Raw genomic sequence first — 15,064 nt, 5'->3', positions numbered from 1 at the left:
GGGGTGAGGTTCGGCCCACGAGCCACGTGCGGGCGTGCGGACCACCCAGGGCGCCTCCACGCTGGCAGGCGGGCTGACGGTCAGGCGCCGACCACCCGCTCCCTGCACCAGGCTGGGCCAGGCCCTGACCCCTGACACGCGCTGGGCCGCAGCCGGCGTGAGAAAGTGCGTGCGGAGGGCGCGACGGCGACGGTCATCTGCTCACGCGGGCGAAGGGGGCGCGTTGTGTGTGGGGCATCGGCAAAGGGCCAGCTGCAGAGCCCCCCCATCAGAGGCCCGTCGCCGTCCGGGTCCCTCCAGCCCCACCCCACCCCTGCCAGCATGTCCTGACCCCTCCCTGCTCACGATGAGCAGCTGCCCCCGGGCTTCCCCGCGGTTGACTGAAACCCAGCGTTGTCCCTGGTGCGCTCAGAAAGCGCCGGTCGGTGTCTGGTTAAACTGTTACTCGCGGTGAGGCCAATCGGCCCGGCAGTTGGGAGACGGACAGCTACATGGGGCACGGAAAGCGAGAGTCCCGGGGACCTCAGCCTGCCGCAGCGGGGGCCCAGAGCCTGGCGCTGACCCCAGGCGAGGGGCGGGAGCCGAGGATTCGCGCGTCTGCACGTTTACCGAGGACGCGTCACGTCAGGCCCCGGGCCCACAGCAGGGGTCCCGTGTGGCCCCCCTCTCCATCGCTGTCACACCATGTTCCCGGGGGTCTGTCCTGGGAGCAGATTCTGAGGCTGCGCCGTCCTGCCCTTGGGCGGGGACGGGCTCCACGCGGCCCAGGACTCGGCGTCAGGGTCCGGATCCCTGCAGTGTGCTTTGTGCGGGCGGCCACTCGCCATGTTGGTCAGGGAGTCTGATGCCTGGGGCTCTCTGAACCTTCCTCAAGGACCCGCTCTGCAGGGTCCCCTAAACCGCCACGCCCTCTGGTGGCTGCCGCGCCGTCTCTGCTGTTGCCGCCCGCCGACACCAGCGCGTGAGGACGTGGCCTGTGTCCTGAGGGGGGGTTGGTGCTTACTTGACAGAAAAGGCCGGCGAAGCTGGGAAAGAAACTCGGTCTCCACACGCTCCGAAGAGAGCAATTTCCCTTTCCCAGGTCAGATGTGAATGTTACAGTCCTTTAAAAAATCATTTCCAAGATTGAATCACAGGAAGATACCTGCAAGAAGCGAGGAGATTACTTGTATTCTATTCCTGGGTCCAGGGAGCAAATCAACTGCAGAGTATGTTTAGAAATTTCTTTTTTTACATGAATGTGGTCAATGAAAATGCAGAGCTGTCAGCAGGACGTAGCTCTCCCATTGCAAGACGAGGAAAATCCCGTGATGATTCAGGCCCCGTGAAACAGGTCTGAAAGCGAAGGGCACCCTCGTGTAGGGCGAGGGGCTGATGGAACGGAAGATGCACTTCACACGATCTGCACACGCAGATTGCATCCGTCGGAGCATTTCGTGCAGAGAATGAAGCGCCTCCTCCCTTTTGCTCTCATTGTCTGCAGCGGGGGTGGGGCAGGGGGTCCTCGGGTGAATGCAGGTGCGCACGCAGCACCTCCTGCCTGAGGCCTGAGGCCGGATGGGGCCCGGGGGAGCACGAGCCCTTTGCTGCCGGCTGCTTCTCTGGGGGAGGCCGGACGGGGCCCGGGAGAGCGCGAGCCCTTTGCTGCCGGCTGCTTCTCTGGGGGAGGCCGGACGGGGCCCGGGGGAGCGCGAGCCCTTTGCTGCCGGCTGCTTCTCTGGGGGGAGCCCTCGGTTCAGACGCCCCCAGATCCTGGCGGTCCCTTGCTGGTGCTCGTCCTGTGCCTGACACCCTACCCTGTGGGTCCCAGCCGTGGCTGGACGCCTGGGTGCCAGTGACTCGTCCGATGGACGCCCTCGGGGGTGGGCCTCCCTGGGTGGCTTCGGTGAGATGCCGTCCAGCCAGGGCAGAGGGTGCCCCTGCCCCTCCTGTGCTCTGACCTGCCTGGAAGTCGCGAGCCTCGTGGGGCTGGAGGGCAGGGCAGCGTGAGAAGCCGTCACCTGGGACTGCACGTGCTGCCTGGCACGAGCACGGAGCCCCTGGGAGAGGACCCGCCCGACGCGACAGGGTGCAGGCACGGAGGTGGAGGGAGGTCTCGGGCCTTGGCGCATGCTTGGGGGGGAGACAGCTCAGCCCCCACGTGGCTCACCAGGGCGGCGGCCTTTTCTCCGAGGAGGCCAGTCCTGACCAAACCCGCTGCCTCAGAAACGAGTCTGCGCCCCGAGTCTCCACACCTGCCTTTGGTTTTGATTCCATGTTAGCAAAAGAGCCCAGTAGGAACCATGCACTTCAGCAGTGAGATGTTTTAATTGCATCTTAAAATAGAATTGCAATAAAGAACATAAAACCGAGACTAACCAAATATGTTTAAAGGAGCCCCCGGCACGGCCAGAGGCGGGCAGGCTGGTAAGCTGCCCACTCACTGAGCCAAGCCCTCAGAAGGGCACTGGGGACCTCGGCCCGCCTGTCTGCCCTGGGCCCTTTGGCACATCCAGCCGTGCCATGCAGGGCGGGCGCTGCCAGGGTCTTGAAAACAAGGGGAGGGTGGGATCCTGTTGGGCTGATTTATCGTCCGTCAAAGAATCTCTGGGTTCTACCAGGAAGAGAGGGGAGACCACCTCCTTGTCGGGCTGGCTGTCCGGGGGTGTGGGCGGCTAGCGGGCAGCCAGGCCCTGGCCGAAGTGGAGAGGTTCCTGCACGGTCCTGATGGAGCGGCCAGGTCCACCCTTCTAGCCACCCTGCCACCTGGGGGCTCCTGGGAGCCTGCGTTTGCTCCAGGAGCAGTGACTGCAAGCCCAGAGCCATCCAGGCACCCCTGCAGACCTGAGCCCAGCCTCCAGCTTAGGGTCCAAACAAACTCATTCTGGCACCCAAGTCAGCTTCCATACTGAGGGGAGGACAGAGGTGGCCACGGCCTTTTAACCCTCACACACCGCGCCCTGCCCTCCAGGCTCGCGACTCTGCTGCCCTCTGCATGGCGAGCAGGGGAAGGCGGGGGGTCAGAGGTCTGCGGCTGTGGTGGTGGATGCCCAGTAAGTGTCTGAGGACTGGACGAGGGGCCGTGTGGGCAAGGGAGCCCCGAGGAAGGGGGCAGGGCTGCCCTGGGGCAGAGGCTGGGCACCCCACGGGTGCAGAGTCTCAGGATCCTTGTGGGGAAAGTCCGCCTCTGGTTCCTGTCCTGCTTCGAGCACCAGTGTGCTTTAGCTCCAGAGTGGAGAGCAGAGCCAGGCCCTGAGCGGGGAAGGCTGGGGCTGGAATCCCGGACGAAGCCACCTCCAGCCTCCCGCGCTGGAGCCTCAGGGCCGCGGGGCCCCAGGACGGCAGCTACACGGAAGCCCAGGGCTCAGGCGGGAAGGGCTGAAATCTGTCGCCGCTTCCTCTTATTTTATTACCGGCGTGGCAGTTGCAGAGTTGAAATGGAGCTTAAAAAGCCTTTGTGAGTAATTAGTGTCAAAAACACAAGATCTACAAAGCCATAAACTCACAGCTTGGTGATGTTACCGAGTAGTAATTAAAAAGGAAAAAAGAGAATTCCGTTCCAAGATCAGATCTTCAGCCAAAGATGAAAAACAAGGCAGTGTGCACATGATCCGGTGCTGGGGGGCGAGGGACGGTTGGCACAGGCTAGCGACACACGTGCGCGGACTGAGGCCCCTGGACGTCACCGGGCGCACCTGCGGCCCCCAGCAGGGACGGCGGACCCGACGCGGACCGAGCAGGCTCCCGCAGACCGTCACCTGCCCAAAACAAGGGGGCCGCGGCGGGTGTGCCCGAGACCGCCGCTCCTGACTGCCAGGCCTGGGTCCCGCCGTCCGTGTACCCGTGTCCAGCAGTAGCAGCAAAGGGAGGCGACTTGGGTGAAAGAGGAGAGAACCCCACTCCCGCCCAAGCCGCTCCGTCGATGGAGGGAGACCCGTGGCTGCTGGGTCGTCGTATTGGACGTTTGTGCTGCAGGCGCTTGTGCAGCCCAGCGTGAAGACCGGAGACGTCGCCCAGGTGTCACGGTTGTGCAGAGGTGTCAGGGATGCTCGAGCCGGGCTCGGGGGGCAGCACGGGTTTGTGGCTGGGAGAGGGGAGGCCACGTCCAGCAGCAGGACGGGAGGGGGGTGTCGGCGGAGGCCGGGCGGCGGGCGTCTCTGTGCCACCCCTCCCTGCACTGCCACCCTGAAGTCACAGTCTCGGCCTCCAGTTTTGTTCTTCAGGGTTTGGGGAGCTCTGGGTTCTCGGCACTTCCGTACTGATTTTAGACCCAGCTTGTCAAGTCCTACGCTGGAAGCCTGCTGAGGTTTGACTAGGGCTGCACTGAAGCTGTAGATCACGTGGGGAGAGTTGCCTTCTTGACAATATCGAGTCTTCCAAGCTGCGAACAGCTTCCCTCTCCGTGCCGTCTTCTCGTTTCCAGGGCACAGGTGTCTCACGTCTTTTGTCCAGTTTATCCCTAAGTTTTTCATGTTTTTGATGCAATCCTGAATTGTTTTTTATTTTTAATTTCTTTTTGTTGCTAGCATATAAAAACAGTTCTTTTTTGTAAAATTGACCTTTTTTTTTTTTTTTTTTTTTTTTTTTGCGGTACGCGGGCCTCTCACCATTGTGGCCCCTCCCGTTGCGGAGCACAGGCTCCGGACGCGCAGGCTCAGCGGCCATGGCTCACGGGCCCAGCCGCTCCGTGGCACGTGGGATCCTCCCGGACCAGGGCACGAACCCGCGTCCCCTGCATCGGCAGGCAGACTCTGAACCACTGCGCCACCAGGGAAGCCCTGTAAAATTGACCTTTTATTTTGCAACCTTGGTGACCTCACATATTAGTTCTAGTAGCTTTTTAATGTATTCTATTGTATTTTCTACAGGGACAGTGATGTTATCTGTAACAACAGTTGTGCTTCTACCTGTCCAAACTGGAGGGTTTTATTTCTTTTTCTTGCCTGATTTCCCTGGCTAGAACCTGCAGAACAGTGTTGAGTAGAAGTGGTGAGAGTGAACATTCTTGTCCCAAGTTCAACCTGAAGGGACTCATTCAATCTGAAGCCCCTGAGTGTGCTGTCACCTGTGGGCTGGTCAGAGACGTCCTTTATCAGGCTGAGGAAGTTCTGGTCTGATCCTCATCTGCTGAGGAATTTTTTGAGGTGTGCGTGTTGGGTTTGGTCAAGTCCTTTCTCTGCATCTATTGAGATATTGTGGGTTTTCTTCTTTACTTTGTTTATATGTTGAATTACTTTTTCTAATGGTAAACCAGCCTTGCATTCCTGGGATAGAACCCACTTGTATTACCTTTTTTGCATGTTATTGGACATGCGTTTGCTTACTGTTTTGTTTAGAATTTTTGCATGTCTACTCCTGGGGATTATTGGGCTGTATTTGTTTTCCTTGTACTGTTATTGTCTGATCGTGGCATCATGGTGATGCTTGTCTCATAGGATGGGTTGGAGAGCATTCCTCCTCTTCCATTTTCCTAAACGATTTATGTAGAGCTGGTATCTATTTATTCCTTAAACATTTGATAGAATGCACCAGGAAAGCCATCCAGCCTTGGAGAGTCCTCTGTGAGAAGGTTTTCACTGCAAACTCAATTCCTTTAATAGACGTAGGACTATTCAGGTTATCTCTTTCCTTTGTAGTGAACTTTGGTAGTTTTGGTGTCTTTCAAAGAATTTTTCCATTTTATTTAAGTTGTCAAGTTTATTGGCAGAAAGTTGTTCATAATGTTCCCTTACTATCCTTTTAACATCCATAGAATTCATAGTGCTGTCACCTCTCTCATTCATGATACTAGTAATTTTTGTCTTCTTTTATTCCTGATTAATCTGACCAGTTTATCAATTTTATTAATCTTCTGGAAAAAATCACGTTTGGTTTCATTTTTTTCTAATGCTTTTCTATTTCAGTGATTTCTGTTTTGATCTTCTATCTCCTTTCTTCTGCTTACTTTGAGTATACTTTGCCCTTTTTATTTTAGTTTCTTTTTTTTTTTAATTTTTTTTATTTATTTACTTATTTATGGCTGTGTTGGGTCTTTGTTTCTGTGCAAGGGCTTTCTCTAGTTGCGGCAAGCGGGGGCCACTCTTCATCGCGGTGCGCGGACCTCTCACTATCATGGCCTCTCTTGTTGCGGAGCACAGGCTCCAGACGCGCAGGCTCAGTAATTGTGGCTCACGGGCCTAGTTGCTCTGCGGCACATGGGATCCTCCCAGACCAGGGCTCGAACCTGTGTCCCCTGCATTGGCAGGCGGACTCCCAACCACTGCGCCACCAGGGAAGCCCTATTTTAGTTTCTTATTTATGTATTTATTTGTTTAATTTTGGCCACGGCACGTGTCTTAGTTCCCTGACCAGGGATTGAACCCGTGCCCCCTGCAGCAGAAGCACGGAGCCCTAACCACTGGGCCGCCTGGGAAGTCCTCAAGGTCGAAGCTGAAGTCGTGATTTGACTCCTGTCTTCTTTTCTAATGTAGACACTTAGTGCTATACATTCTCCCCCAAGCTCTGTTTTACCAGCATTCCACAAATTCTGACATTTTATTTTTATCGTCATTCGGTTTAAAAGTGCGAATTTCCCTTTTGATTTTTTCCTTGACCCATAGGTTACTTAGAAGTATATTATTAAGTTTCCATATATTTTGAAAATTTCCAGATAGCGTTCTGTTATTACTTAATGATCTAATTTCATTGTGGTCAGAGAACATAGTTTGCATGAAATAAATCCTTCTAAATTTCCTGAAATTTGTTTTAAGGTCCAGAATGTGGTCTATCTAAATAAATATACTCAGAAATAATTTGTATTCTGGAGTATGCCATAAATGTGAGGTCAGGTTTTTTTATAGTATCGTCAAATCTTCTATATCTTTGCTCGTTTTCTATCTTCCTTTTCTCTCAGTAGACAGAGAGGTGTTGAGATCTCTGACTATAATTATAGATTTGTCTATTCCTTCTTGCATTTCTGTTGGTCTTTATTTTGTGTATAGATTAATCCCTTTGTTGTTCTGAAATGGCCTTTTTCCCTGATGATGTTCTTTGCTCTGAAATCCCAGTTGTTTGGTGTCAACATGGTCACTGCAGCATTTGCCTTCCGTTAGTGTGGTTTATCTTTTTCATATATTTACTTTTTTTTGTTGTTTTGCGGTACGCGGGCCTCTCACTGCTGTGGCCTCTCCCGTTGCGGAGCACAGGCTCCGGACGCGCAGGCTCAGCGGCCATGGCTCACGGGCCCAGCCGCTCCGCGGCACGTGGGATCTTCCCGGACCGGGGCACGAACCCGTGTCCCCTGCATCGGCAGGCGGACTCTCAACCGCTGCGCCCCCAGGGAAGCCCTATATTTTTACTTTTTTATGAGCCTCATATAATTGAGTCTTGCAAGTCTGACAGTCTCTCCCTTTTTACTGGTGTCTTTAGACCGTTTACATTTAGGTTGATTACTGCTCTGATTAGGTTTACGCCCACATCTCATTATTTGTTTTCAGTGGGCCCTATGCTTCGTTCCTATTTTTCTGCCTTCTCCTAGATTAATTGAATAATTTGTACAAATTCATATATCTCCTTTTTTGCCTTGTTAACTGTAACTTTATCTTGGTGTTTTACAGATTGCTTTAGGACTGACAGTGTACATCTTACCACAGTCAACTTCAAGCGACATAATATCGCTGCACGTAGACTCTAAGAACCTTGGAGTTCTCATGCTACCTGCATAAACCTTGCAGTTGTCTCCTTCCTGCCTTATTCGACTCCTTGAACTACATTTTACTTATACACATGTTGTAAACCTCACAGTAAACTGCTACTGTTCTTGTTTAAATAGTCAGTCACCTTTCAGAGATATTTAGAAGATACTTTAAGTTTTTTCATGTACTTCTTATGCAGCTTCCACTCCTTGTGCGTTGAAGGAATGAGGCATTCTTCATTCTTCCTGTGTACACGCACATTTCCACCTTCATCTTCCTTCTCTGCGAAGGGCTTCCTTCAGCATTTCTTGTAGTGTCAGTCAGCTGGCGATAATAGGGTTTTTCCGGTCCCACGTGTCATTTTCACCGGGTGCGATTCTGGGTTGACTGGGTTTCGTTTGTTGTTTCTGTGCTTTACAGACACTGTCCCGCGGCCACCTGGCTTCCATGTTCCCCGTGAGAAATCTGCTTTCAGCCCCTCTTTGTTCTGTGGTCACGTGTCTGTTTTTCTCTGGCTGCTTTAAAAATGTTCATTGTTGATTTGGGGTGGTTTCATTACCATGTACTTTGGTGTCATTTTCTTCATTTATTTTTCTGTGCTTGGGGTTCATTGAACTTGTTGGATCTGCCAGTTTAGTTTTCATCCCATTCAAATGTTTAGGGCTGTTCTCTTTTCCAAGTATTTTTTCTATCCTCCTGTATTGGTCATCCATCACTGAATAACAGATTATCCCCAAACTGAGTCGCTCAGTTTCCAAAGGCCAGGATTTGAGTGCACTTAGCCGGCCCCCTCCTCAGAGCCTCTCGCAGGCTGCGGTCACCTCACGTCCCTACCAGGAGAGGATCAGCCCCTGAGTTCACTCACGTGGGTGCGGGCAGAGCTCAGTTCGTTCCTCGTCATGTGGACGGGTCATGGCTCCTCTGGTTCGTGCTTCATCAGAGGCAAGAAGCAGAGAGTGAGAGCAGGTCAGTCACCGTCCACTGTGACACCACCTCACAAGTGACGCCCCATCATTTGTGCCGTATTTTTTACTCAGAGTCCATCAAACTCTAGGATAGCGGGTTGCGCGGGACGCCAGTGCCAGGAGGCAGGGGCGCTGGGGGCCGTCTCGGAAGCCGCCTGCACGCGCGTCCCGGCCTCTCCGGGGGCTGAGGTGCACGTGTGGCGTGTCCCTCCAGGGCCCCAAGGCCCGCTCTCGCGTGCGTGGTTCTTTCTCTTTCATTCTTTTCTCTCTCTTTCATTGAACGGTCTCTGTTTCTGTTTTCAGGTTCACTAAACTTTTTTCCCCAACATCCGATCTGCCATTAATCCCACCCAGGACACTTTTCATCTCATACACTGTCGTCTTCACCTTTACAAGTTCAATTTAGTTTTTTCTGTATCTTTTACGTCTTCAACTTTCTGAGCACCTGGAATAAAGTTGTAATAGCTGATTTAATGTCATCTGCTGGTTCTAGCATCAGTATCAGGTCTGGATCCGTTTCAGTCGATTGCTTTTTCTCTTCCCTGGGAATCATATTCCCCTGACGTTTGCACGCTCATCATCGTTGATGGGTGCCAGGCGCGGTGAATTTCTTCCCGCTGGGGGCTGGGTGTTTTTGTCTTCCTGTGACAGCTCCCAAACTTTGTTCAGGGGTGTTACTTACTTGGAAGCAGATTCTTTCAGTCTCAGTTTAAGAGTTGTGAGCCAGGGACTTCCCCGGCGGTCCCGTGGTTAAGACTGCGCTTCCACTGCAGGGGGCGCAACTTCGATCCCCGATTGGGGAACTAAGATCCCACATGCCGCCAGGTGTGGCAAAAAAAAAAAAAAATTGTGAGCGGGACCAGAGCAGGATGTAGTTGAGGGTGACTGTGCTCGTGTGGAGGGGAGACCCTCCTGTGCCCTGTGACGGTGGGGTTCTCTGGGGTGGCTGCTGAGGGCGGGCGCTGCTCCAGCCGTGTGAGCTTCTCCTGCGGGGGTGGTGTTTGCTCTGATCCCCGTGGTCTCAGGTGGTTTCTTCCTTGTGTGCTGACCAGTACCCTGCTGAGTGCTTGGGGACCCTCTGCTCAGTGCTTCCTCCAGGCGTGACTCTCCTGTCAGGCACTCTGTCCTGCACCCTCTGGCCACCTGGGTCTCCCCAGACTCTCAGCTCAGAGAGTCCACCGGCTCTGCCTGGGCCTCTCCCTTACTGTGCCCAGAAAGTCTCTTGAGGGGTGAATGGGGCCGTCACAGGGCTTGCTTCCCGTCTCCCGGGACCGTGCCCCTCATTCCCACGTGTCCCAGGACTTGAAAGCACTGTTGCGTGTTTGTGTCTCATTTTCCCGGTTGTTTCAGGCAGGTGGGTAAATCTCCCCGCCTCTCCCGGAGCCTGCCGAGCGTTGACAGGTGTTATCATCTGAGCCCGCCAGCAGCCCTCTGGGGTGGGAACACAGGCACGCGTCCCCCTTAAATTGAGGAAAGTCCAGCTCAGAGAGGTGAAGTAATGTGGCCACAGTCACACAGCAGACAGGAGAGCAGCCGGCGGTGAGCCCAGCTCCTGACTCCGTCGCTGCCGGTCCTCCAGCCACATCGCTCTTCACATGATTCCGCGGCCCCCGTGGGCTCCACAAAATTACTCCGAGGCTGTGTGACTTGTCTCGATGGGGAGCGAGGAGGGGCAGGCTTCCTGGATGAGGGCTGGAGGGGACACGTGGCCCAGCCCACTTGACGGAGGAGGCGGGGGCCCAGGGGGGCGGCGGGCCCAGGGTCGGGGGAGCCGGGCCTTTGGGTCCTCTCTGGCCCCTGCCCCCTGAGAACGTGGGGAGGAGGCGGTTGGCTCTGTGGTGCCCACCCCCACTCGCACCTCCCCTGTCCACGGGCCTCTGCCCCCAGGAACCTCCTGGAAGGAGGCCTCGGGCGCCCACCTGTGAGGGGCAGCGTTCCTGGAAGTGACCGCTCGGGGCCTCGATGCCCCGTGTGTGCCCTCCCCCCTCGTGAGGCTGCAGGAACAGCTGTGTGTGGATCTAAAACGGAGCATCTAGGAAGATGGAGGGCTGTATAAATAGAAGAATAATAATAATAATAATTGTGGGTTTGAGACGGATCTGCAACTGTTGGGGTGCCCGGCCTTGCCCCCCACAATCACTCTTGGGAAAGGTCACCCCTAGCTGGGGACGGTGAATTCCAGTAGCACTGGTATAATTAGAACATGCAGTATTTAGATGCTTTTTCAGTACAATTAAGCGGGATAATTGGGTGAGCGATTTCGCTGGACATGCTTTTTTGCTTCCGTTCCCTGGAACTTCGTGCCGGGACAGCGCTCTCAGCTTCTGGCCAAGTTGTCCTGACCCACTTGCCACCGTGTCCCTTGCTTGTTCGCACGCATCAGCGTCTGCCTGGGCCTCCCAGGGCCGCCTGCCCTGGGCTCCGGGGACGCAGAGCGCAGCGGCCGCCCCCAGTCGCCCCTGGTCTGGGAGCCACGCCTGGCCGGCCTCGCGGGGGTACGGAGGCATCTGCTCTCGGAGTGGGAGGCTGACCAGGCTTTGGAGGTGACAGGGATGCGGCGGCGGCGGGCCCACAGCGGCTGGGACAGGGGCCCCGAGGCACCAGGCGGGGAGAGAGCAGCCCGAATGGGCCGGGAGAGCTCGTCCTCGTGGCCGGCGAGAAGGGCTCCACGGGGCCGGACTCTCAGGGAGCCAGGGGGGCTGTGCGCGCATCTCTCCGAGGAACACAGGTGGGCAGGCGGCGCAGAGACTTCCGCGGCGTCTGCAGGCCGCCGGCCACCACGCTGGGTGTCACCCGCAGCCCAGGACACGGGGGGCGGGCGGGGGCACCCCCGGGGGTGCCCTCCCACGGGCAGGGAGGGTCTGGGGGGGAAGCCAGCCAGGTGTCCACCCCCAATGCCCGCGAAACTCACCCCAGCCCTGGAGGCCGACGGGTGGTGACGGCACCGTGGCAGGGCGTCCCACGAGCCCCGGTCCCAGACACCGTGTGTCCCCACCGCGGGCCCCGCTCGGGCCCTGGCCTGGGAGCTGGTGAAGCCACACGTCGGCACGTGCCTGTAGCAGGGACGCCGTGTGTATTTGCCCATTCTCAAAGCTGTCAGGCCTTGTGGATATAATTTCGATATTGTTTTTACGGATTACAAGTACGTGCCGTCACAGTAAAACCCCGGAGAATTCAGAAAACTGTCATGAACCACCTTTCATCTGAGCCCCGTGAGCTCCCCAAGCCGCGCTCCTCTTCCGATGCCCCGGAGGGCGGCTGTGCTGCGCGGGGGACGGCGGGCGCCCGAGGGGCGCCCCCAGTGCCGGCTCCAGGGTGTTCTCGAGCGCAGAAATTTCAAGAGGACGCTGGCCGGCCGGGGCAAGCTGCCCTCCCCAGATCAGCCCGTGAGCGCGCGAAAGCACTTGGGATGTGTTAGGTTCCCGGCTTGAGAAGCCCTGGCTCTGTTCTGCAGACGGGGTGCTTTGATTTCCTCGTGGCTAATCCAGGCAGGATCCTCACCCTCCCCAGGCAGAGAGCAGTGCCTGCTGCATCCGGTCACCTCGGAGGGCAGGCAGCGGGCTGGGCCTGAGGCCGGGCCACGCCCTGGACGGGGCTGACCTGGGTCCACGTGTCCCTCAAGCCGGGCGCTTTTATTAGACGCCTGACCCCTCCCGTCCAGCACATCTTACTGGGCAGTTTGCTTTTTTGAAAACTGCGCTCTGGTTTTAAGTGAACAGCTCCTAATTAGAGTGCCGTACAAGGTACCTGGGGACCAGGTAGCGTTGAACGCAGGCTGATGGGCACGTCCTGGGAACACGGCAGATCCAGAGAACCGGGACCCGGCCCCGGGCACGTCAGGGGAGCAGCCGGGAGCCGTGGGGGGTTGCCTGGACGCGGGTCGAGATGAGAGAGCAGCACTGAGCCTTGCTTCTGGGTCTTGAGGGCGGCCGGGTGCCCAGAACTGCCCAGCAGCGGGGTGAGCACCGGGCGGTGCCCGCGGGCAGACGCGGCGTCCCAGACAGCCCCCTATTGGCCAGGGCTGGGCCGGGCCTGCTCGTCGGGAGTGGCAGCCCCGGTGCAGACACCATGAGGCGCGTCTGACCCACATGCAGAGCCTGCAGGGGCCTGGGGAGGCGCCCAGAGGACCCCCAGTTTAAGTCAGAGCGGAAGGCCGCCTCTCGGGGGAGCAGGGGGCTGAGGGAGGGCCAGGTTGGGCAGAGAAGGACGGGCCGGGGTTGCCCCTAACCACTGCACAGCCAGGAGACTCGGCTGCCCTTTCAGGCCCCCGACTCCCTCCACCCCCTAACCCCCCACCGGCCTGTGCTGAGCCGACAGCTGACAACCGGCCCCTCTGACATTTAGGGGAAAATACTCAGAATCAAGAGCAGGAGGCAGAAATTAAAGGATTTTCTTGGTAAAGGTCAGAGTGGTTTCTCTTACTTTTGTTTGAAAATGGTCTGTGTTGAACCACTATGACAAGGCTAAACGTGTTAACGGGCAACGGCGCAGGGCCGGCCGCCCGCGGGGGGGCCGGGGCCAAGTGAGACGGCACACAGCCAGGATGGCCGCAGCCCCGGGAGCTCCAAGGCCGCTCGGAAGGGTCGTGGGTCGGAGGGCAGGGGCAGGCCGATGCAGAGCTGGAGCCAGCTCCTTCCCTGGGGTCCCGGAGGGCCCCCATCCAGGCCTCCTGCCTGCACATCCAGGCCTGCACCGTCAGGCCTCCTCCTGCCTGCTGGGCCCGCCGGGGGATCACCCTCGGGCTGCTGGGCAGAAGGGAGCCTTTCGTTGCAGACGGCCCTGCTGAGGTGTGATCCCCACCTGACGCTGGAGGGTTTTCATCCGCCACAGAGAAGGCCCGTGCCCAGCGGCAGTCGCTCCCCTTCTCCCTCCCCGACCCCCGTCCCAGCCCCCGTCTGGGCGGCTTTGCCTGCTGTGGCGCTCGCCAGAGCGAGTGGAGTCACACCGCCGGGGTCTGGCCTGGCGTGTGCTCTCGAGGGCCGTCCGTGGTGTCATGTGTACAGAGCCTCGCTCCTCCCGTGGCTGCACTGCACTTACCTGCTCGCCTGGCGGTGGCTGTTCCTGCGTTTTGACTTACGTTGAATGTTGCTGCCGTGAACGTTCCTGGGCCAGTTCCTGTGTGGATGTGTGTTCACTTCTCCTGGGCACGTACCCAGGAGTGGAATTGCCGGGTCACGCGGCTCACTCGTGAGGAGCCGCAGACTGTTTGCGCAGCGCCCGCCGTGCCCGCTTCCTGCTTCCCCGCGTCCTTCGCAGCACCGTGTCGCCTGGGTTACCGCTGTCCTCCCGGGCCTGAGGCGGGTCTCACCGTGGGCTCCACTTGCGCTTCCCTGAGGACAGGAGGTGGTGGCACCGTTCGTCTGTATCCTTGGGGAAATTGTCTGTATCCTTGGGGAAATCGTCTGTATCCTTGGGGAAAAGGCCCATTCTGGTTGTTCGCCCGCTTTTTAACCGGGTCATTTGTCTTCCTCCTGCTGAGTTGTCAGCTGCCGGTGGGCCCTGCACACGAGTCGTTTCTCAGACGCGTGTCTTGGCGGGGGCCGTTTCTCAGGGTCTCCGTGGGCCGGGAGGAGCGTGTCCACCTTCCCCCAAGCCTGGGCCGCCGCGTGGGTGGGCCGCAGGCGGCGCTGCTCCACTTCCTGGTGGCCGTTAACAGGAATCTTGGTGCAGCGGGTGCCCGCCAAGGCGGAGCCAGGGTTCCGGCTGGCAGGCGAGTTTGGGGGTCGGCGGGAAGAAGCCTTTCCTAGTCGGCTGCCTGGGAAAGGAGGGGGCTCTCCCATGGGGCGTGTGCGTGTCACCGGGTGTGTCCCTTCCAGCCTGGGATTCCCCAAGTGGAGCGGTGGCCTTCATCAGGGGTGGAGCTGACTGGGCCGGATGGGCAGGGCGGGCAGGTGGTCGTTCCGCAAGTGGGGGGCTGGCCCACGGTGGCCGCCACCCCGCTCGCCTCCTGACTCCCCTGAGCTGCCCCGTCAGCACCACTGCCTTGCTGGACAGGGTCGCAGGCCACAGGCTTCTGTCTGGTGTACGACGGCCTCTCCCCAGGCCTGCACCCCCAGCAGGCAGACCCCGGGGGTCCTAACTCACCTGGGATGGGCTTGCTGGCAGGTGAGGCCCATGTCGGGGCACCATCTAGGGTCTGAGAGCTGCCGCAGGCCTGCCCGAGGAAGGGAGGGGGCTTCCCCGTGAGCCCTGCCCAAGTGTTTGGGCACCTTCGGGCCTCTGTCCACCCCCCAGCTGCCCTGCACCCCCGGGAGCACCTGCCCTGGGCTCGGCCCTGCTCACACCTGCCTTGTGACCCAGGCCAGCCCTGAGCCATCTGGGCCTCGGTCTCCCCACTTGCACGTGAGGGCTTGACCAGCTAGCTTGGGGGTCCCCCCGTGTGGCACACACGGTGTTTATAGGCTGGTCTTCCGTATCACTGGGGGGCAGGCCCGTCCTCCTTCGTGG

At 57.8% G+C, this 15,064-nt stretch overlaps 1 protein-coding gene across 1 annotated transcript in view; it reads left to right on the top strand.

The window, feature by feature from the left end:
- Positions 1-15,064, top strand: part of MAD1L1 (mitotic arrest deficient 1 like 1) — a 318,780-nt gene that overhangs the window by 302,866 nt on the left and 850 nt on the right. The window lies entirely within an intron of this gene.

Source organism: Leucopleurus acutus, assembly GCF_964270905.1.
Source record: "Leucopleurus acutus genome assembly, chromosome: 16".
Lineage (NCBI taxonomy): Eukaryota > Metazoa > Chordata > Mammalia > Artiodactyla > Delphinidae > Leucopleurus > Leucopleurus acutus.
The sequence above is the reverse complement of the archived record's forward strand: the minus strand, read 5'-3'. Positions and strand labels throughout refer to the sequence as shown.